Source organism: Jaculus jaculus, chromosome 9 (assembly GCF_020740685.1).
Source record: "Jaculus jaculus isolate mJacJac1 chromosome 9, mJacJac1.mat.Y.cur, whole genome shotgun sequence".
NCBI lineage: Eukaryota > Metazoa > Chordata > Mammalia > Rodentia > Dipodidae > Jaculus > Jaculus jaculus.
The window spans coordinates 122544720-122567091 of record NC_059110.1 but is presented as its reverse complement, the minus strand read 5'-3'; the positions used below and the strand labels follow the sequence as shown (position 1 = coordinate 122567091).

The window sequence follows — 22372 nt, the reverse complement described above, 5'->3', positions numbered from 1 at the left end:
GTTGCCACACGTGGGGGCTGCTGTTGGCATCCAATGGTAAGGCCAGGGATGTGGCTGGATGCTGCGTAGGTCTGGTTCCCACAATAAAGCCCAGCCTGGGTCCCAAATGTCAACAGCGGGGAGCCTGAGCAACCCTATCCTGGGGAATGAGCTAGCTCAGCAGAGAACCCCACAACAGGGAGCAGCCAGGGCACCACCCCCACCAGGACCACAGGAAACACATCTGTTTCTCATTTCTCTCCTTCCTGCCTCCACCTCACAGAAGACAGCAGAGAACAGGGGATGGCGGCCAGCAACATCTGAGTCTCCTGCTCCAATTTGGGGCCTCGGGCCTACTAGTGCTGGGGAAGGCTGCAGGTGTGTGAGATAAGTTTGAAGTTTTTGGTTGTTCCTTTTTTTTTTTTGGTTTTTCGAGGTAGGGTCTCGCTCTAGCTCAGGCTGACCTGGAATTCACTATGGAGTCTCAGGGTGGCCTCGAACTCACAGCGATCCTCCTACATCTGCTGGGATTAAAGGCGTGCGCCACCACGTCCAGCTAAAATTTCAAACTTTTAATCCCAGCACTCGGGAGGCAGAGGTAGGAGGATCGCCATGAGTTTGAAGGCCACCCTGAGACTCCATAGTGAATTCCAGGTCAGTCTGAGCTAGAGCGAGACCCTACCTCGAAAAACCAAAAAAAAAAAAGGTTGAAATTTTAAAGAGGCTCATCTTAAAACACCGAAGTGTTGGAGGCAGAAGTTGGGGCTCAGGCTGGGTGGCTCCCAGGGAGCCCGAGTTCTGCTGGGAAGGCAGTCTTCAGCGAGCACACTGGTGACAGCAACTTCATGTGCGTGATGAGGCATATGCCAGTCTTTCGTGGAACTGGATACACACACACACACACACACACACACACACACACTTAGCGTGTCAGACACAAAACCAGAGTGCCATGAATGTCATAATGTTAGTCACTTGTGCTGACAGGGAAATGAACCTGGGCATGTTGTTTCATGCTTGTAAGCCCAGCACTTGGGAGGCTGAGGTGGGAGGATTGCCATGAGTTTGAGGCCACCCTGTCAGCCTGGGCTAGAGTGAGACCCTGCCTCGAAAAAAAAGAACCCCCCCCAAAAAAAGTACATCCTATACAAGCATGAGGCCCCAAGGAAGCTGAGGGAGCACTTGATGTTGATCCCCAGAACCCACCCAAAGAGCTGGGTGTGGCCGTGCACAGTTATAACTTCAGTTCTGCAAGGGAACAGAGAATGGAGAATTGCTAGAACTCCTGAAAACAAACACACACACTCTAGGACTAGTAAGAGACTTGGTTCCAGTAAGAACAGGTGTGAGAGTGATGGAGTGGGCCACTATTGCCACCACGAATAAACCTTCCTTACCACAGGACATGGGCGCACACACACACACACACACACACAAAGTAAGGAGCTGGAGAGATGGCTTAGTGGTTAAGGTACTTGTCTGCATAGTTAAAGAATCCAGGCTTAATTCCCCAGGGCCCACATAAGCCAGTTACACAAGGTGGTGCATGCGTCTGGAGTTTGCTACAGCAGCAGAAGGCCCCAGCACACCCATTCTCTCTCTCTTTATCCTCTCTCTCTCTCTCTCTTTGAAATAAATAAAATAAATTAATATATATTTTTTTGGTTTTTCCAGGTAGGCTAACCTGGCTAATCTGGAACTCCCTCTGTAGTCCCAGGCTGGCCTCAAACTCAACAATTTTCCTACCTCTGCCACCTGGTCTAAAAATTTTATTTTTAAAAAATGAAAGTAAACTGGATGTGGTGGCGCAAGCCTTTAATCCCAGCACTTGGGAGGCAGAGGTAGGAGGGTTGCCATGAGTTTGAGGCGACCCTGCGTCTCCATAGTGAATTCCAGGTGAGCCTGGGCTAGAGTGAAACCCTACCTCAAAAAAATGACAAAAAGAAGAAGAAGGAGGAGGAGGAGGAAAAGAAGAAGAAGAGGAGGAGGAAGAGGAGGAGGAGGAGGAGGAGGAGGAAGAAGGAGAAGGAGAAGGAGAAGGAGAAGGAGAAGGAGAAGGAGAAGGAGAAGGAGAAGAAAGCAAGCACATGCTTTATGCAGTGCCCCGTGCCTTTAATCCCAGATTTGGAAAGCTGAAGCAGAAAGATTGAAAGTTTGAGGCCAGCCTGAGCTACACAGTATGTCTGAATGAGCTGCAGTGATGAGACTGTCTCAATGAAGCAAAACAAAACAAGGGAGCTGGGGAAATGGCTTAGCAGTTAAGGTGTTTGCCTGCAAAGCCAAAGGACCCAGGTTCGATTCCCCAGGACCCATGTAAACCAGATGCACAAGGGGGTGCATGCATCTGGACTTTGCTTGCAGTGGCTAGAGGCCCTGGTGTGCCCACTCTCTCTTTCTCTCTCTCTCAAATAAATAAATTAATTAAATAAAAAAAAAACAAGGGTCTGGAGAGGTGGCACAAGCTTTAACAGGGCCTCAAACCACCTGAGTTCAATTTCCCAGTACCTGTGTAAATAGCTGGGCATGGCCACACACATCTGTAATGCTGGTCCTGCAGGGGGCAGAGACAAGAGAGTGACTGGCGTTTGCTAACTGAAAAAGAGGACACATGACATTTTCCTCCAGTTTGTACAAGCTTGCATGCACGGTGCACCCATCTTTATATACACATGCCTGTGCTACACACATGTATTATATACCGCATGTACACATGGCAAGTAAAACAAGAGCTGGGCGTGGTGGCGCACGCCTTTAATCCCAGCACTCGGGAGGCAGAGGTAGGAGGATCACTGTGAGTTTGAGACCACCCTGAGACTCCATAGTGAATTCCAGGTCAGCCTGGGCTACCGGGAGACCCTACCTTGGAAAACAAAACAGAAAAAAGAAAGAAAGAGAAAAACAAACAAATCCCCATTTCCCCAAAAAGAGGGAAGTGGAAAATCAGCTTCCAGTGGAAATACAGGGACTAAGGACAAATGTTCTTAGGGTAGGAGGCCTCATTTACAGCACCAAGACCAAAGCAGGGCATTGGTCACGCTAATGCTGGGGTCCTGAACACACGCTGGAAGGAGTCAGTTCCTGGGCTACAAGCCAATTCCCTTTGGTTGTCCAATTCTTACTTCCTGAGGTAATCTCCAGACAGTCACCATGAATCCCCTTTCTCCCTACGGGCTCCTTACAAGGAGGGCTGTCTAGTTTCTTTTTATGTATTTATTATTTATTTTTGTTTTGAGCTGTCTGGTTTCTGACCCCGAAATCTGAGCAGGGAACCTTAGTCACTCACGGGCCCAACAGCGTGGTGGTCATAATGTTCTGGGACTCCAGGCTATGGAGGGAGGTTTCTTGAAGCTTCTGACTGGGTCTCTTGGCACGGCTGCTCATGGGATATTCCCTCTCGGATCCCAGCCACCATCTTCCCAGCTGACAGCCAGAATCTGCTGTGGCCATGTCAGGGAGCCATCGCAGATGTTCAGCCGCAGTGACATGACAACTGCAGGAGACCCCCTACGTGACAGCAGCCAGCTGCGCCTTGTCGGCCCACAACCAATTAATCATTGCTTCAGGCCACTACGTCTGAGGGTGGTTTATTACTCTCCATCGGATCATCGGAGCACTACCCCGGGGATGTAGTGCTTTCAGAAACGTATGCTGAGCAATCATCTTCACAGCCTCTGTCCAGGACGAGTTCACACAGTGTATCCACAGCTGATGGAGAGGCAAGCCAAACCCAATGCAGGGTCAAGTTCTAGTGTACACTCAGTACCAACTCATGGCAGCTAACCCTCACCACATGGGCATTCCAGAGCCCCCGCCCCTTCCTACTGCCCTCTTCTTCCTCTTTTCCATTCTCCTCTTCTTGTCATCCTCCCCGCTATTCCAAACCAAATACTATGAAAACACAGGTTCTTAGAAATCTGAGCCAATGAGCGAGGGGTATACAATCCAGTTGAGAGTGCTTCCCTAGTGTGCCTGAAGCCCTGGGTTTCATCCCTAGTGCCAAAAACTGGGTGTGGTGCTGGCACTCCCGTGGGCCCAATACTCAGGAGGTAGAGGCAAGAGGATCCCTAGGGATTACTGGCTAGCTAGTCTAGCAGAATTAGTGAACTTTGGGTTTAGTAAGAGACCCTACCTCAAAAAATAAGGCAGAGGGCTGGAGAGATGACTTAGTGGTTAAGGCACTTGACTGGGAAGCCTAAGGACCTATGTTCGACTCTCCAGATCCCACATAAACCAGACACACAGGGTGAGGCAAGGGCAAGGTCCCACATGCCCACTGGGTGGCACAGCATCTGGAGTTTGATTTCAGTGGCTGAGGCCCTAATATGCCAATTCTTACTCTCTCAAAAAAAAAAAAAAAAAAGCTAGATGTGGTGGCACACACCTTTTTTATTTATTTATTTATTTATTTTTAATTTTTTGGTTTATTTTTATTTATTTATTTGACAGCAATAGACAAAGAGGCAGAGAGAGAGAGAGAGAGAGAGCACGCCAGGGCTTCCAGCCACTGCAGACAAATTCCAGATGCGTGCGCTCCCTTGTGCATCTGGCTAATGTGGGTCCTGGGGAATCGAGCCTTGAACCAGGGTCCTTAGGCTTCACAGGCAAGCACTTAACCGCTAAGCCATCTCTCCAGCCCGGCACACACCTTTAATCCTGGCACCTGGGAGGCAGAGGTAGGAGGATTGCTGTGAGTGGCAGAGAATACACAGTGAGTTCTAGGTTAGCGTGGACTAGAGTGATACCCTACCTTGGAAAACCAAAAAATAAAATAAACAAGCTGGGCGTGGTGGCTCACGCCTCTAATCCCAGCACTTGGGAGGCAGAGGTAGGAGGATCACCGTGAGTTCAAGGCCACCCTGAGACTATATAATGAATTCCAGGCCAGCCTAAACTAGAGTGAGACTCTACCTCAAAAATATAGAAAATAAGGACCCCGGTTCGAGGCTCGGTTCCCCAGGTCCCACGTTAGCCAGATGCACAAGGGGGCGCACGCGTCTGGAGTTCGTTTGCAGAGGCTGGAAGCCCTGGCGTGCCCATTCTCTCTCTCTCCCTCTATCTGTCTTTCTCTCTGTGTCTGTCGCTCTCAAATAAATAAATTTTAAAAAATAGAAAATAAAAAATAAAATAAGGTAGAGCTGGGGGTGGTGACACACACCTTTAATCCCAGCGACTGAGAAGGCAGAGGTAGGAGGATCACTGTGAGTCTGAGGCCACCCTGAGAGTACACAGTGAATTCTAGGTCAGCCTGGACTAGATCAAGACTCTACCTCAGAAAAACAACAACAACAAAAACCCACAAAATAAACAAATAAATAAATGAAATAGAGAGCAACTGAGGAGGATACCTGATATTAACCTCTGGCCTCCACACTCATGTGCACGAGCATCTGATACACACATGTCCACCCACACATATGAATACATACGCAACTACATGCACATGCAAAAGAAAAAAGTAAATTCAAAATCACCCAAGGCTATATAGGGAGTTTGAGGCCAACCTTCACTACTTGATCTACCTGGACTATGAGATCTTGTCTAACATAAAAGTGGGGTCAGGGGAGGTGGCTTAGTGGATAAAGGCACTTGCTTGCAAAGCTTCCTGGCTCTGATTCAATTATTCAGTACCCACATGAGGCCAGATGCACAAAGTGGCACATGCATCTGGAGATCATTTGTAGTGGCAGGAAATCCTAATGTGCGCTCTCTCTCTCTCTCTCTCTCTCTTCATTGTATTACTTTTTGGTAGTTATTTTTGAGGTAGGGTTTCATTCTAGCCCAGGCTGACCTGGAATTCACTATGTAGTCTCAAGGTGGCCTTGAACTCACGGCAGTCCTCCTACCTCTGCCTCCCAAGTGCTGGGATTAAAAGCGTGCACCACCACACCCAGCCACTCTCTATCTCTCTGCTTGCAAATATATTTTTTAAAAAAATATTTTCAAATATTTTATTTATCCATTTATTTATTTATTTTAAAGATCTTTTGAGGTAAGCTCAACAGACTGGCCTTTTTAAATTATTTATTTATTTATTTGAGAGCGACACAGAGAGAGAGAGGCAGAGAGAGAGAGAGAATGGGTGCGCCAGGGCCTCCAGCCACTGCAAACGAACTCCAGATGCGTGCGCCCCCTTATGCATCTGGCTAACATGGGTCCTAGGGAATCGAGCCTCAAACTGGGATCCTTAGGCTTCACAGGCAAGCGTTTAACTGCTAAGTCATCTCTCCAGCCCCAGACTGGCCTTTTTTTTTGTTTGTTTGTTTTTGAGGTAGGGTCTCACTCTAGCCCAGGCTGACCTGGAATTCACTATGTAGTCTCAGGGTGGCCTTGAATTCACGGTGATCCTCCTACCTCTGCCTTCCAAGTGCTGGGATTAAAGGCATGCGCCACCACGCCCGGCCAGACTGGCCTTTTTAAAATGAGAAGGTAAGTGGAAGAGAGAGAGAGAGAGAGGAAGGCTGGGTTGCCACAATCTCCAGCCACTGTACTCAGACTCCAGATGCATGGGCCACTTTGTGCACACGTGCGACCTTGTGTATATGTCAATTTGTTCACCTTGTGCGTCTGGCTTATGTGGGATCTGGGGAGTTGAATATGGGTCCTTAAGCTTCACAGGCAAGGGCCTTAACTGCTAAGCCATCTCTCCATCCCTATTTGTTTATTTATGTGCACAGAGACAGAGAGAAGAGAGATAGAGAGATACAGAGAGAATGGGTGCACTGGCACCTCTAGCCACTGCTAACGAACTCCAGACGCATGCCCCATTTTGTGCATCTGGCTTTACATGGGCACTTGGGAATTAAACCAGGGTCGTTAGGCTTTGTAGGCAAACACCTTAACCACTGAGCAGTCTCTCCAGCCCCTAATATATATTTATATGTGTGTGTGTGTGTGTGTGTGTGTGTATTTTTGGTTTTCCTCTTTTTTTTTAACAAACATGAACTAAAGAGCTTTATTGACATCACAGTACATTCAAGAATAATTATAAGAACATTACAGCTAAAAGAGAATGTCATATTTATAGTCATATTATGCACTACTTTTTGAAAAAAAAAATACAAAGAAATCCCATTCAAGGTAGGGTTTCACTCTAGCCCAGACTGACCTGGAATTCACTATGTAGCTCAGAGTGGTCTCGAACTTCACAGCAATCCTCCTACCTCTGCCTCATGAGGTGGATTGCTGTGAGTTCAGGGCCATCCTGAGATTACATAGTGAGTTCTAGGTCAGCCTGGTCTAGAGTGAGACTCTACCCCAAAAAACAAACGAGGCGTGGGGGGGGGGGGAGCCTTTAATCCTAGCTCTTCGAAGGCAGAGGTAGAAAAAGCCACCCCAAGACTACATAGAGAATTCCAAGTCAGCCTGTGCTAGAGCGCAGCCCTACCTCTAAAAAAAAAGGGGAGGGAAGAATTGTGACCCAAATCTGAAACACAGTGTGTGGGGGCGGGGGGAGAGGAGACAGGACAAGTCATGGCTAACATCTCAGCCAGCCACCAGAGTGAGACCTCTGAGTCCTTATGGTGGGAAGGTAGTTTCTCTTCATCTTACACATAGGCAAGCAAATTCCCTAGTAATGAAATACCAATTAGATATTTTTTAAAGAGTCTTTCTAAAATTATATTACTGTCCAGCAGGGAAATAGGAGTAATTTAGCTTTCTAATTCACAAGAGCTCCAGATGCTGACAGCGTCTGGTGGGAGAGAGGGACAGTAAGACGTACGGAGCCAGCGCTGCAGGGGTCCCCCACCCCTGCCTCACTGTTCTTAGAGCCAGGGTGGCAGGCAGTTTCGTCACCGTTCCCACATTCCAACGCTGGTGTCTGGGAGGAAGTGGGGAGAGATTGTAATAGTGTGTGTCATTTCTGCAACTATGCCTGATTCATTTCCAGACGCGAAATTGTCACAGGGACTGTTTGTGACCGTTCATGGTGCCCTTCTAAAAGTTTCCTGTGGCAGTTAGAGAAATCCCTGTCATCCTTACTTAGTTTGTCCAGCCACTTGGAAAACAGGCTTTGAATCCTCCTTTGCTGCTATACTGGCGACTTTGTTGACACACTCGAATTGGGTATTAACCCCAAACTCCTGAGACTGAGCGGAGGGGTGGGGGGTCCCTGAAATAAAAGTGTCTGCTGAACTGTTACAGATGCTACTAGAAAAAGCCCCAGGTCGTGGGATGCAAGTTCCTCCCTAGTAGCAGTCTAGATAAAAATTGGAAAAATGCCCACTGGGCCTAGAACTAAGCCCATTTTTATAAAGAGAGCTGTGCAGTGGCTGGAGAAATGGTTACTGTTTAAGACGCCTGCACAAAGCCTAAGGGCCCAGGTCTGATTCCCCAATACTATGTAAGGAGATGCACAAGGTGGCACATACATCTGGAGTTCATTGCAGTGGCTAGAGGCCCTGGCACACTCATTTCATTCCCTTTCTCTTTTCCTGTTACATAAGTAAGCAAATAAATAAAATAATTTTTTTTTTGAGGTAGGGTCTTGCTTTAGCCCAGGCTAACCTGGAACTCACTATGGCATCTCAGGGTGACCTTGAACTCATGGCAATCCTCCTACCTCTGCCTCCTGAGTGCTGGGATTAAAGGTGTGTGCCACCATGCCCAGCCTCTTCCTTCTTTGGTTTTTCAAGATAGAGTCTCACTCTAGCTCAGGCTGATCTGGAATTCACTATGTAGTCTCAAGGTGGCCTGGAACTCATAGCAATCCTCCTGCCTTTGCTTCCCAAGCACTGGGATTAAAGGCATGTGCTACCATGCCCGGCACAATTATTATTTTTTTAATTTTTTAATTTTTATTTATTTATTTGAGAGAGAGAGAGAGAGAGAGAGAATGGGCATACCAGGACCTCCAGCCACTGCAAACGACTTCTAGATGCATGCACCATCTTGTGCATCTGGCTTACATGGGTCCTGGGGAATCGAACCGAGGTCCTTTGGCTTTGCAGGCAAGCGCCTTAACCGCAAAGCCATCTCTCTAGATCACACAATTATTTTTTATGAGAGAGAGAGAGCACATGCAAAAGAGAAAGTGAGATAGAGAGAGACTTGGCACACTAGGGCCTCCGGCCACTGCAATCAAACTCCAGACACGTGCGCCACCTAGTGGGCATGTGCAGCCTTGCGCTTGTGTCACCTTGTGTGTCTGGCTTATGTGGGATCTGGAGAGTAGAACATGGGTCCTCAGGCTTTGCAGGCAAGTGCCTTAACCACTAAGCAATCTCTCCAGACCCTGGCCCAAGTTTTTAAAAATATTTTTAAACATTTATTTGAGAGAGAGACAAAAAAAAAGAGGGGGGGCAAGTATGGGGACACCAGGACCTCTTGTCACTGCAAATGCACCCCAGATGCATGCACCACTTTGTCCTCTTTGTGCATCTGGCTTTATGTAGGTGTTAGGGACTCAAACCTGGGTTGCTAAGCTTTGTGCCTTTAACCTCTGAGCTATCTCTCCATCCCCTAATGCACCTTTAACTGCTGATCTATATCTCCATTCCCTGTTGCAGTCAGGTTCGCATTGCTGGTAGAAATCACCCAACCAAGAGCAGCTTGTGGGAAAAAAAAAAAAAAGATGTATTTTTGCCTTAAAGGCTTGAGGGGGAAGCTCCATGATGGCAGGGAAAACAATGGCATGAGCAGAGAATGGACATCACCCCCTGACCCACATAAGGTGGACAACAGGAACAGGAGAGTGTGCCAAACACTGGCATGGGGAAACTGGCTATAACACCCATAAGCCCTCCCCCAGCAATACACTGCCTCCAGGAGGCGTTAATTCCCAAATCTCTATCAGCTGGGAACCTAGCATTCAGAACACCTAAGTTTATGGGGAACACCTGAGTCAAACCACCGCAATCTCTATATACTGTAACATGTTTTTTGAAATTTTATTTATTTATTTATTTGAGAAGGCAAGAGAGAAAGAGGTAGAGAGAGAGAGAAAATGGATAAATGGATGCATTAGGGCCTCCAGCCATAGCAAATGAACTCCAGACACATGCGCCACCTTGTGCATCTGGCTTACATGGGTCGTGGGGAATCAAACAGAGGTATTTTGACTTGGCAGGCAAATGTCTTAACCACCAAGCCATCTCTCCAGCCCTACAGCAACAATTTTTTAAAAATATATTTGTAGCTGGGCGTGGTGGCGCACACCTTTAATCCCAGCACTTGGGAGATAGAGGTAGGAGTTTGAGGCCGCCCTGAGACTACATAGTGAATTCCAGGTCAGCCTGGACTAGAGTGAGACCCTACTTCCAATATGTGTATGTATATATATTAAGCAGTTCCTCCCTGAGGTGTTTCATCTTAGCTTTCAACTTGATTGGTTTAAGAGAAGACGCTCAAGACACTAATGCCTGTGTGTATGAAGATGATACCACTGACACGCAGTGACTGTGGGGAAGCGATCTACCCTGGATGTGGGTGGCTTCGTCTCACTGCTGGAGGGGCTTGAATGGAATCAAAGTGGGATAAAGGGCTGGAGAGATGGCTTAGCAGTTAAGCCGCTTGCCTGTGAAGCCTAAGGACCCAGGTTTGATTCCCCAGTACCCACATAAGCCAGATGCACAAGGTGGCACATGCATTTGAAGTTTGTTTGCAGTGGCTGGAGGCCCTGGTGTGCCCACTCTTTCTCTATATATTTCTGCCTCTTCTCTCTCTGTCCCTCTCCCTCTCTCTCAAATAAATAAATATCAAAACATTTTTTTTTTTAAAGTAGTATGAGGAGGAAACCAGTGAGCACAGGCATTCTGTTTCCTGTCCATAAGATAAGCAGACTTTGCCACCTACGCCTATCCCCCAACTCCACGGGCCCCAATCAACAGAGCCAAGGAGTATGGACTGAGACCTCTGGAGACTTGAGCCAAAATAAACCTGCCCACCTTTAGGTTGTCAGGTGTTTTGTCACAGTGACAAGAAGCTAACATACGGTTCTCATTGCTGGACTAAAACATCAATAAAACTCTGAAAGCTTCCTGTTGAAGGGAAGGGTTTATTTCAGCTTCCGGTCTCCAGGGGAAGCTTCATGATGGTATGGCAGAGCAGAGGCTGGGCATCACATCTTGCCAGAGTAACTAGGAGGTGGCAGCAAGTGAATGGCTCTGTCTAGCAAGGCGACCATGATCTAGAACACCCCAAGGCTCGCCCTCAAGTGACGTCTTCTCCAGCTCAACTCCACCGGCCAGGGACTGAGTGTGAGGATCGCTGTGAGCTCAAGGACAGCCTGGGCTAGAGTGAGTCCAGGTCAGCCTGGCTAGAGTGAAACCATGCTTCAAAAAAGCCAAAAGAAAGTGGGGAGAGGGGGGTGTGGGATCTAAATCTCTAGCACCCTGACAGATAATCACTTCCCATTCAGTTTTGAAATTGGGTCAGTGGGAGGAGGCTGCTGGAGGAATGTAATGTCTTACCAGCGCTCATGATCATTGCTGTGATCAGGACCCCCGGGCAATGAGGGAAGGGAATGAGAAAAGCAGCTTTTGGGAACCACTCTTCTGTCGGATCCGTGTGGCATCACTCCCTGCCCACAAAGGCTGGCAACCAGCCCACATGGAATTAGGCGAAGGCATCCCCTGTGCAGAGCGCCCCTCCAGGCCCCAGCTGTCCAGCCCATTCTGAGTAATCATTACTTAAATTACCAGGCTTGTGTCTGCAAAGAATCAAAGGCTTTGACCTTCGGGAATTGAGCCTCCAGGGAAAGAGGAAGTTCTATTTTGGGGATGTGGATAATAAGCCTGAAGAGGGCCATGTCTTTTCCAGTTGGGTGAATGAGGACATCCATACCCCTCCTTTGCCCCATAGCTGGCTTCGGTGGAGGGAGCCTGAGCAACTGCAGGCCGGGTAAAAGGGAAGAGGAACACCCCTGGGGGGCATCCCAGCTTCTTCCCATGCTTCCAGGTGGGTGGACGCAGCTCCAGACAGTTAGGACAAAGGCGCTGCCTGGCCTGGGGCCATGGTCAACTCCTGTCTGTTTGTTTTGGGACTCACCCAAGGACACATTTTTGAGAGATGTGAAAGTGGAAAACATTCTGAAACAAAAAGCCCCCGGAAAACTGCCCAATACCAGCCCCTCAGCCCAGCAGCCTGGCTTTCCGGCTCCGCCACTGCTGGTCTTGCTTCCTGGTTCACTTCTGGAAACTGCTAGAGTCAGGTGGTCTGGCACACAGCTGGTGGGCCTCTCTTGCCTGGAAGGTAAGGTCTGCAGACTAGGACTTCTAAGCAAGGGAGAGGGAGCTAGAAGCAGGCAGGGTGGGGGCCTGGCTGTCACCTGGGCCCAAGGGGAGACATCCATCCCTGCTAGAATCCAGGATGTGGGATTAGTCACTGGAGGCCAGGCCATAGTCCACTTCAGGCCCAGCTGGGAGCCAATGTCAGAGGAAGCCCATGGAATGCTCCCATTGCGCTTTTTGTCCATGGAACGTGGCTCTCCCCGTGGTCGGCCTGGTCCAGTGGCAGCAACTGGTCACATGACAGGAGGTGGGAAAGCCGCACATTTCCGTGGGTGCCCAGCGAGCCCTTTCTACAGAGCAGTGTGGGGAATTCTGCCAGGCTGAAAAATGGATGTACTGGTCTATTTACAACCCCTTCCTCATGTGAAAAGTTGAGGTTTTTCAATCCTGTAATTACTATGTTTATTTTAGCAAAGAAGCCCATTTCTTCCTCTAGGGTACTTTTCAGAAATGGAAAACAGTTTTCTCTGGACTGGATGAGCCAAAGACCACAGGGTCTGTAGGATCATGGCTCAGTCCCCCCTCGACCTAAATGCTTATTTGGGGGGAAAGTAAGGTCCTGGTTTGTGTTCACTTGGGTAGAGCTTGGGGGTGGGGGAGAAGGAGGAGTTGAAAAGAAGGTTCTGGGGCCAAATAAACACATCATTTCCAGGTTACTTCCCTACCCATCTGTGATTAGCAAAATAATCGTCCCTGTGGTGGTTTGACTCAGGTGTCCCCTATAAACTTAGGTGTTCTAAATGCTAGGTTCCCAGCTTATGGAGATTTGGAAATTAATGCCTGCTAGAGGCAGTGTATTGTTGGGTGTGATAGCCAGTTTCCCCATGCCAGTGTTTGGCACACTCTCCTGTTCCTGTTGTCTACCTTATGTTGGCCAGGGGATGATGTCCACCCTCTGCTCATGCCATCATTTACCCCTGCCATTGTGGAACTTCCCCTCAAGCCTGAAAGCCAAAATTGATAACCCCTCCTCCAAACTGCTCTTGGTTGGGTGATTTCTACCAGCAATGTGAACCTGACTGCAACAGTCCCTAAAGATGTCTATGCCTTGAATGAACATGTTTCCATATATGGCAGAAGGGACTTTGTGGATTTGATTAAGAGTCTAGAGATGGGGCTGCAGAGATGGCTTGGGGGTTAAGGTGCTTGCCTGCAAAGTCTAATAAACCTTTCTTCCTCCCACAAACTGCTCTTGGTTGGGTGATTTCTAACAGCAATGCAAACCGGACTGCAACAGTAAAGTGGTACCAAGGAGTGGGATTGCTGCTAGACACCTGACTGTGTAGCTTTGGCCTTTTGGAGCTGATTTTCAAGAGGAATGTGGAAGGATTGGAAACCTTAGCCTATGAGATGCCTTGCAGTGCTGTAAGTACAGCTTGATGGACTATTCTGGTCAGAGTTGAAAGACCTGAATGCAGTAAGAACTATGGACTGTGAGGTTTGGCTTATGAGGGTGAGAAAGCTTTGCTTGGACTGGGCTAGAAGTTTGTGTGAAAAGCTTGCTGTTGTGTCCATATCCTGAGAAGTTGTACAGGGTTGCTTTGTGTAGAAATGAACTGGTGTGAGCAGTGGGATATGGCACAAAAAGAAAAATCTTGGGGTGAACTGCTGCCCGTTAAGCTGCAACTGAGAGATTACAACCTTTGAGATTGGGCCAGCTGACCAGCACTGGAACAACAGGAAGAATATAGACTCTTTTGAAGGGGCCTGAGTGCTCAAGGAGTGTCATGTTCTTCAAAGTCTGCTTTATTCCCCCCTAGATTAACAAATTGGCACCACACCTGGTATTGTGGAGTATAAGAAATGCAGAAAGAGAGGGTCACTGAGTTTGCAACACGGTCTTGTGTTTTGGAAATGGCCATGAGCAGTGTGAAGCAGGTTTGCTGGGTGCCTGCATGGAGACCCGATAGGGCCATGAGGATGAACCATGGCTTGCAGTGGAGACCCAATGGAGATGCTGGGACCATGAGATGGCTGCCAAGGAAAGCTGCCAGCCCCAATGAAGTTTTCCAGGACTGTGAGTAGCCTAGCTGGAGGGGAGGAATTGGAAATCCAGAGACTGGTTACTGATTAGAATTAGTGGACGTAGAGATTTGTCACTAACTAGAGTTGTTGGACTTGGAGCTACAGAGTTTGATGTTTGCCCTGGTCATTTTAAATCTTGTATTGATTGAATATTTCTTTGAAATGCCCAATGCCATCATTTACAGTGTGAATGTTTATCCTGTGCCATTATGGGTTTTTTGAGTTTGTTTTTTGATATTATGGCTCAATTAAAAGACCTTGGATTATGGGGATGTATGAATATCATTGGAATTGATAAAAACTATGAGGATTTTTAAAGTTGAATTGAATGCACTGTATTTTACAACATGTATGGTTATCAGTTTATTGGGGGCCAGGGGCAGAATGTGGTGGTTTGATTCAGGTGTTCCAATAAACTTATGTGTTCTGAATGCTAGATTCCCAGCTGATGGAGATTTGGGAATTAACCTGCTAGAGGCGGTGTATTTTGGGGGGCAGGCTTATGGGTAATATAGCCAGTTTCCCCATGCCAGTGTTTGGCACACTCTCCTGTTCCTGTTGTCCACCTTATGTTGGCCAGAGGGTGAAGACCACCCTCTGCTCATGCCAGCATTTCCCCCTGCCATTGTGGAGCTTCCCTTTCAGCCTGTAAGCCAAAATAACCCCTCCTCCAAGCTGCTCTTGGTTGGGTGATTTCTACCAGCAATGAGAACCTGACTGCAACAGTCCCTAAAGATGTCTATGCCAGTGTCTGGAGCCTTGAATGAACATGTTTCCATATATGGCAGAAGGGACTTTGTAGATTTGATTAAGAGTCTAGAGATGGGGCTGCAGAGATGGCTTGGGGGTTAAGGTGCTTACCTGCAAAGTCTAAGGACTCATGTTTGACTCTCCAGATCCCATATAAACCACACGCACAAAGGTGAGGCAAGCACAAGGTCACACTGCCCACTAGGTGGCACAGGTGTCTGGAGTTCCATTGCAGTGACTGAGGACCTGGTGCACCAATTCTCTCTCCCTCAGTCTGTCTCTCTCTCTCTCTTTCTAAAAATAAAGTAAAATAATAAAAGAATCTAGCTGCTGGTGGTGGCACACACCTTTAATCCTAGCATTTGGGAGGCAGAGGCAGGAGAATAGCCATGAGTTCGTGGCCACCCTGAGACTACATAGTGAATTCCAGGTCAGCCTGGGCTAGAGTGAGACCCTGCCTCAAAAAACAAAAAGAATCTAGGGATGGAAGAAGGGCCCATTGGTCAAGCTGCCATACCCACATTCCATCCCTGTCCTCACGTAAAAAGCAAGAAGCTGTGGTGGGCTTCTGTAATCCCAGCATGCTGTCCCTGGGGGGAGGTGGTGACCGGAGGATCTTCCAGAAGCTCATGCAGCAAGTGGCCAGGTGAGACTCCAGGGAGAAAGCCTGCCTCACGTGAGGTGGACGGGGAAGACCCCACCTGAGAGCTGTCACCTGTGCTCACTGGGGCACGTGTGCATCTGTACTCACGTATGAACAGGCACACATACAAACACTCTCACTCACATACAAGTCCATAAGAAAATTAGGGGAAGTCACGAGCCCAAGGGGTGTAACGTCTACTGCTGTCTGACTAAATGTATATACTGTGCTCACCAAACTGCCCAGTAAGCACCTCTCTTACTGTTCATATCCATATATTAATGCTACTCTCACTTTTGGTTAGAGAAGCTTCTCTTTTCAGATGGCAGTGACGTTAGGATGACTCAGAAGGCACCATGGTGCTGAGAAGATGTGACAGAGGAGTGCTCAGCACTGCAATATCTCTATCACACCTTCCAAGGCTCAGGGTCCATTGTGGAAGAGCTGGTGGAAAGAATGTAAGAGTCAAAGGAAGGGTAGGACTCCTTACAATGTGCTCCTTCAGACACAAAATGACCTGTATATCCATAACCTCACAGTGCCTGACACTACCTACCTGCACAAGACCATCAAATTAGGAGGAAAAGATCATTGTTTACAATTATGGAAGTTGTCAATGAAAAAAAAAAAAAGAAGTCTAAGCTGGGCATGGTGGTACATGCCTTTAATCTGAGCACTCTGGAGGCTGAAGAAGGAGGACTGTTATTAGTTTGAGGCCAGCCTGGGCTAGAGTGAGACCTTGCTTCAACAAAACCACTTAAAAAAAAAAAAAAACCAGCTGGTGTGGTGGTAGACGCCTTTAATCCCAGCATTTGGGAGGCAGAGATAGGAGGATCACCACGAGTTCAAGACCACCCTAAAACTACATAGTGACTTCTAGGTCAGCCTGAGCTAGAATGTGACCTTACCTCGAAAAACCAACTAACTGAAAAAAGAGAATCTGGAGATGAGAGATTTCCTTGGTCATCTGGCTTGGGTCAGAGTCCAGGAAGGAGACAAGACCAAAGGAACAGAAGCCAGAGATACAATCTGAGGATGCTGTGATGCTGGCTTTGGAGGTGAAGAAAGGGGCCTGAGCCAAGGAATGCAGGTGACCTTTAAAAGCCAAAAAAGAGCCAGGCATGGTGGCTCATACCTTTAATCCCAGCCCTTGGGAGGCAGAGATCGCCAGGGGGTGGGGGGTGGGGGTTGAGGCCACCCTGAGACTACATAGTGAATCCAGGTCAGCTTGGGCTAGAGCAAGACCCTACCTTGGGGTGGGGGGTAAGGCCATAAAAGGCAAGGTCATACAGACCACAGGTCCACCTTGGACTTCTGACCTCCAAAAATGTAAGACAATAAATGTGAGCTGTTTTAAGTTTGTGTGGAAAAAAAAGGCAGCGAATATATCACCCAACACAAAACTCAGCTTTGCTGTCCCAAGAACTGGGAAAGAAACACATTTTCTTGGGAACTGAAGACACCATACACCAAGGGAGAAGCCAGGACCTAAAGGTCAAGTTAGCCCGAAGAGTGTGGGAGCCTAGCTGTTGGCAGATGTAAACAACTCCTCCCAATAGACTGCACTCTGGTAATGCTCGCTTGGGGAAGAGGTTGAGCCTGGCTTCCAGACACCCCCCTTCCTCCTATGCCCACAGGCACTGTTTGTATTATTTCCCCCCTTTCAAAGCATATGCATTGTTACACCTTTTCCACTGAAGTCACAATGGGTCCTAATGACACTGGTTTTCCCCGAAGTCATTCACTTTTGAGAGACGTGTTCAGAGTTAGATAATGCAGGTCATATCTGAGTCTAAACAACACATTTTGGGTTGGGGGGTAACTTAGTGGTACAGCAGTTGCTTGGCCTACACAAGGCTCTGGACTTAATGTCCAGCACCATAGACTTTTTGTTGTTTTGTTTTTCAAGAGTCTCACGCTAGCTCAGGCTGACCTGAATTCACTATGTTGCCTCAGGGTGGCCTCTAACTCACGGTGATCCTCCTACCTCTGCCTCCCAAGTGCTGGGGTTAAAGGCATGTGCCACCACGCCTGGCTTATAAACATTTTATCACATAAAAATATTGCTCATAAAAAAATATTGCTCATAAATATGTATGTGCAAATAGGTATCAGGCAAGTCTTTCACAAGGAGGCCCTGTAAAGAGGACAGCAGAGGTTGGGACGAGGGTCAAGGAACACCCAAGAATGTCAGCGAACCAGCAGAAGCCAGGAGAGGCCCAGGGTAGATCTGCAAGGAACCAGCCCTTCTGACACCCTGAGCTGAATTTCTGTAGCCTGAGCCATCAGGAAACTAATGCAAGATGTAGGCAGGTGGCTGGAATGAGCAAATTTGCATGGCCTGTGGGTGTACACACGGAGAGTGTTCTGGAATCTTAATGATCTTGGATTCTCGCCAGGGTCAACAGGTCTGGAGGTGAGGGTGTTCTGGACATAGATTCCCAAGGCCCAGTGGAGACCTGGGCCCTAACCTCAGCAAGCTGGCCCAGAAAGACAGGAATACCTCCTAAGGGATAGAACCAAGTTTCCACCCTCAGACCCCAGGGGAGTTGACAGCACCACAGAGGCAGAAACCCAGGCAAAGCCCACACCCTGGCACGTGGCCAGGAATCCTGGATGGCCAGTCCACGCTCCGGATCTCCACACATGGCACGTGGCAATGCCAACGACTGGCATGGCCAACCTGGAATAGTATCTAGGACTCTCAGAATGGAAAACCACATCCTGGGAGGTCCCAGAACACTAATTTTAAGAATTTATAGAAGTGGACACCTCCTTTCCCTTGCAGCCTCCCAGGCAGTGAGTGACACGCTAAAAGAAGTTAGAACTTGAGGTCAAGGAGGCCTGAGGTCCTTGCAGACGGGGAGCTGGGCATGGTGGTGCGTGCCTGTTACCCGGCACTTGGGAGGCTGAGGCAAGAGTACCGCTGTGAGTTTGAGCCAGCGTGGGCTACAGAATAAGTCCCTGTCTCATAAAACAAAACAAAACAAACCTTAAAAAAAAAAAAAAAACCTAAAAAACAAAAAACAAAAAGCCGGGCGTGGTTGCGCATGCCTTTCATCCCAGCCCTTGGGAGGCAGAGGTAGAAGGACTGCCGTGAGTTCGAGGCCACCCTGAGACTCCATAGTGAATTCTAGGTCTGCCTGAGCTAGAGTAAGACCCAACCTAGAAAATAAAAATAAAAAAAAATTGGGGCCAGGCATGGTGGTGCTTGCCTTTAGTCCCAGCACTCAGGAAGCAGAGGTAGGAGGATCGCTGTGAGTTCAAGGTCACCCTGGGACTACATAGTGAATTTCAGGTCAGCCTGGGTTAGAGTGAGACCCTACCTCAAAAAAAAAAAAAAAGGGGGGGGTTGCTGGGGAAATGGTTTAGTGGTTAAAGCGTTTACCTGCGAATCCTAAAAACCAGGACCCACACAAGCCAGATACACAAGGTGGCACATGCATCCGGAGTTTGTTTGCAGTGGCTAGAGGCCCTCTTGTACCCATTCTATTTCTATCTGCTTCTCTCTCTGTCTTCAAATAAATAAATAAATTTTAAAGATTATCTTAAAAAATCACCCAGCACAGGTAGCTTCAAGTTACGGTGAAGAACTAGACCTCTTCACCTAATAAAAACAACTAATTAGGGCTGGAGAGATGGCTTAGCAGTTAAGGCGTTTGCCTGTAAAGCCAAAGGATCCTGTTTGATTCTCCAGGACCCTCATAAGCCAGATGCGCAAGGGGGCACACACATCTGGAGTTCGTTTGCAGTGGCTGGAGGCCCTGGCATGCCCATTCTCTCTCAATCTCTCTCTCAAATATATATATATATATATATATATATATATATATATATTTTTTTTTTTTTTTAAAGCCAGGTATGGTGGTTCACGCCTTTAGTCCCAGCACTCAGGAGGCAGAGGTAGGAGGATCACTGTGAGTTCAAGGCCACCCTAAGACTACATAGTGAATTCCAGGTCAGTCAGGGCCAGAGTGAGAGAGATCCTGCCCTGAAAAAACCAAACAACAGCAACAACAATCTCTCTCTGCTTGCAAATAAATAAAGTGGGACAGAGGGCAGGAAAGATGGCTCAACAGTTAAAAGTGCTTGCTTACAAAGCCTGATGGCCTAGGGTTCAGTCCCCAGGTAAAACCAGATGTGCAAAGTGGCACATGTGTCTGGAGTTCATCTGAAGCAGCAGGAGGTCCTAACTTGCCCATAATCACTCACTCTCACAAATAAATAAATATGTATTTTGGGGGGGGGTAGTTTTTCTAGGTAGAGTCTTGCTCTAGTCCAAGCAGACCTGGAACTCACTGTGTAGGCCTCACAGCGATCCTCCTACCTCTGCCTCCCAAGCAATCCGATTAAAGGCGTGAACCACCACACTCAGCAATATGTACTTTTTTTTAATGGAGGACAGAGCTGGGATTGGTGGCATTCCCATTTAGAGTTCCAGCACTTGGGAGGCTGAGATAGAAGAATCTCTGTGAGTTCAAGGGTTCAAGGTCACCCTGGAGTTACAGAGTGAGTTCCAAGCCAGCCTGGAATGGCTAGAGTGAGACATTTCCTAGCAGGGCGAGTGTGGGGAGACAGGGAGAGATTTTCAGGTGTTTCTTCCTGGGGAAGCTGGCCACAGAAAGGGAGGCTGAGGAGAGAAAAAACAAAACAAAACAAAACAAACAATCCTCTTTGTGAGAGAAATGTTACCTGCAAAGCAGAGCCCTGGGTTGGTGACGTCAGACCTCCATGCTAGGCTAAACTCCAGGCCAGGTGGGCCCTGCTGGACACAGGGGCTGGTTAATCAGGACCTGGGGTGGGGGTGAAGCATAAAGAGGGCTTCGAGATGTTTCCTCTTTCTCATGGAGTCCCTGAGGTCCTGGGGTGGTTCCAACCAAGCCCAGCAACCTACCAGGCTAACAACTGTGCAAACTCGGGGAGGGGAGCCCCTAGCGCCGAGGCTCTGGCTGGCCTCGGCCTCCCAGGCTGGGGACAGGGCTCCCATTGTTTCTCAGCTTTGACAGAACGGGTCTGGCCGCCTGAGCGAGACCCTTCACCTCTGTGAGCCTCACTTCTCCCAAGTGTCAAAAGCAGAACAGCATCTCGGTATCCAATCGGGAGCCAGGGCAAGCTTCCAAGGACAGGATAAAGTTCTTTAGAAGGGGCAGGGGGGTGGGCGGCTGGTAAAATTTGCCCAGGAGGAGGGAGGTCAATGATAAGAAATGAGAGGGCCAGCGCAAGGGCCGTGGAGGTGAGGAGACCAGGAGATGAGGCGGCATGGGCACACAGAGGAGCTATTGTGCTCCTGAGAGCAGGGGCCAGAGGGTTTGGCCCTTCACCTCCCTCCCACTGGGCCTTTCCAGGACTGGAAGGGCACTGGGCCCCGAGGCCAGTGGATAAAGAGCCTGGTAACTGTTCCTCCTCCCCTGGCCAACTGAGTTTCCAGTCAACCCAGCCCCCACTCTGCAGACTCAGGGGCTCCAACTTGTGGTCCGGAGAAAAGGGGGGGGCTACTCCATGCCAGCTTGATGAACAACAGCCTAGTCTTTCCCTCCAGTACCTCAGTTTGCCCTTCTTCAGTAGCTAACCAAGGCAACATTTCAGGCCTGACAGCCATGCCCTTCCAAGAGAGGGGAGCAGGGAAGAGGGGAGTCCCTGAGAGACTGTTAAGCCAGCCCCCTCCAAGGCTGAGATCCCTGAAGCGCAAGGTCCTACCTGAATCTTCCTGGCACCAAAGCCCAGACCTGGACCCTGGTGAGCGCTGCAGGAGAGGGGAAGGAAAGAGGAGCAGCAGTCAGATCTGGCCTCCCGCTCACCCGCCGAGCCCCCTCCTCCCACCGCCACCGCAGCTCGCGTCCCCGCAGCGCGTGACCGCGGCACTGCGGCTGCAGAGCTGCCCTCCCCCACCCATGCTGGATTCCTGGGACGTGGAGTGGGAGGTCCAGGACCCAATCATGGGGGACATGCACCCCGGCACGAGGAATGAGTCACAGATACCCTGCTCCCTCTTCTCCTTTTTTTTTTTTTATTTTAAAATTTTTGGGAGTTTTTCCACCCGTGAGCGCGCCGCTGAGTCACCTTCTCGGAAGGCGCTGGGGGATATTCCAGTCTGAGCAGGGCTGTCCCGGGCCGGTGCAGAGCCGAGCGTAACCCCAAGAGCAGCGTGGAACCGCGGGTGCAGGAATCAAGAGGCTCACCCCCAAGGACCCCTAAAGTGATGGGAACCGAGGCTGGTCTAACGGGGTTCTCCCGGAGAGATGACACCACCGAGTCTCAGAGCGCCGCCCAGCTAATTGGCTCCGCGCTCCTCGCGGACCCGCCTCTTCTCCACTCCAAGAAGCGAGGCAGAGAGGGAGGCGTGTGTGCGCGCGTGGGGGTCGCGCGGGCCCTCCGCAGCCAGGGCGGGGCCATCTCGAGCCTCCTGCCAAGGGTTCGGAGTTTAACCCTAGCCCTACCTGGTTAAGGTCATCGAATCGGACTTGGCAGCTTCTTCCAGTCTCCGCCAATAGCCTTGCCGGAATTTTAAGCCGGGTTAGTTACGGACTCGTTCAGGTCACTTGCCAGGAAAACGTATCGCACGCGCAACCACATACGAGGGACCCCTGTTCGCCTCCACCGAAGCGAGAACTGCCGGGCGCGTGAGCATCTCCGCGCGCAGCCAGCCGGAGGAGGTGGGGAGCGGCGGGGCCCCGCCCTCCACACTCGCCTCTCCAATCCAGGCGGGACCCCCCTCGCCCGTGCTGCACACGGCCGGGTTCCTCCAGCA

The 22372-nt window shown here is 49.1% G+C and overlaps 1 long non-coding RNA gene across 1 annotated transcript in view; it reads right to left on the bottom strand.

Moving 5' to 3' along the window:
* Positions 1-21965, bottom strand: part of LOC123463577 — a 28452-nt gene extending 6487 nt beyond the window's left edge. The window contains exons 1-3 of the long non-coding RNA XR_006638991.1: positions 21685-21965; positions 21322-21367; positions 20317-20417 (exon numbers count right to left, since the gene is read on the bottom strand). This is a non-coding gene — a long non-coding RNA (uncharacterized LOC123463577). The remainder of the gene's footprint in view (positions 1-20316; positions 20418-21321; positions 21368-21684) is intronic.
* Between the last annotated feature and the right edge of the window lie 407 nt (positions 21966-22372).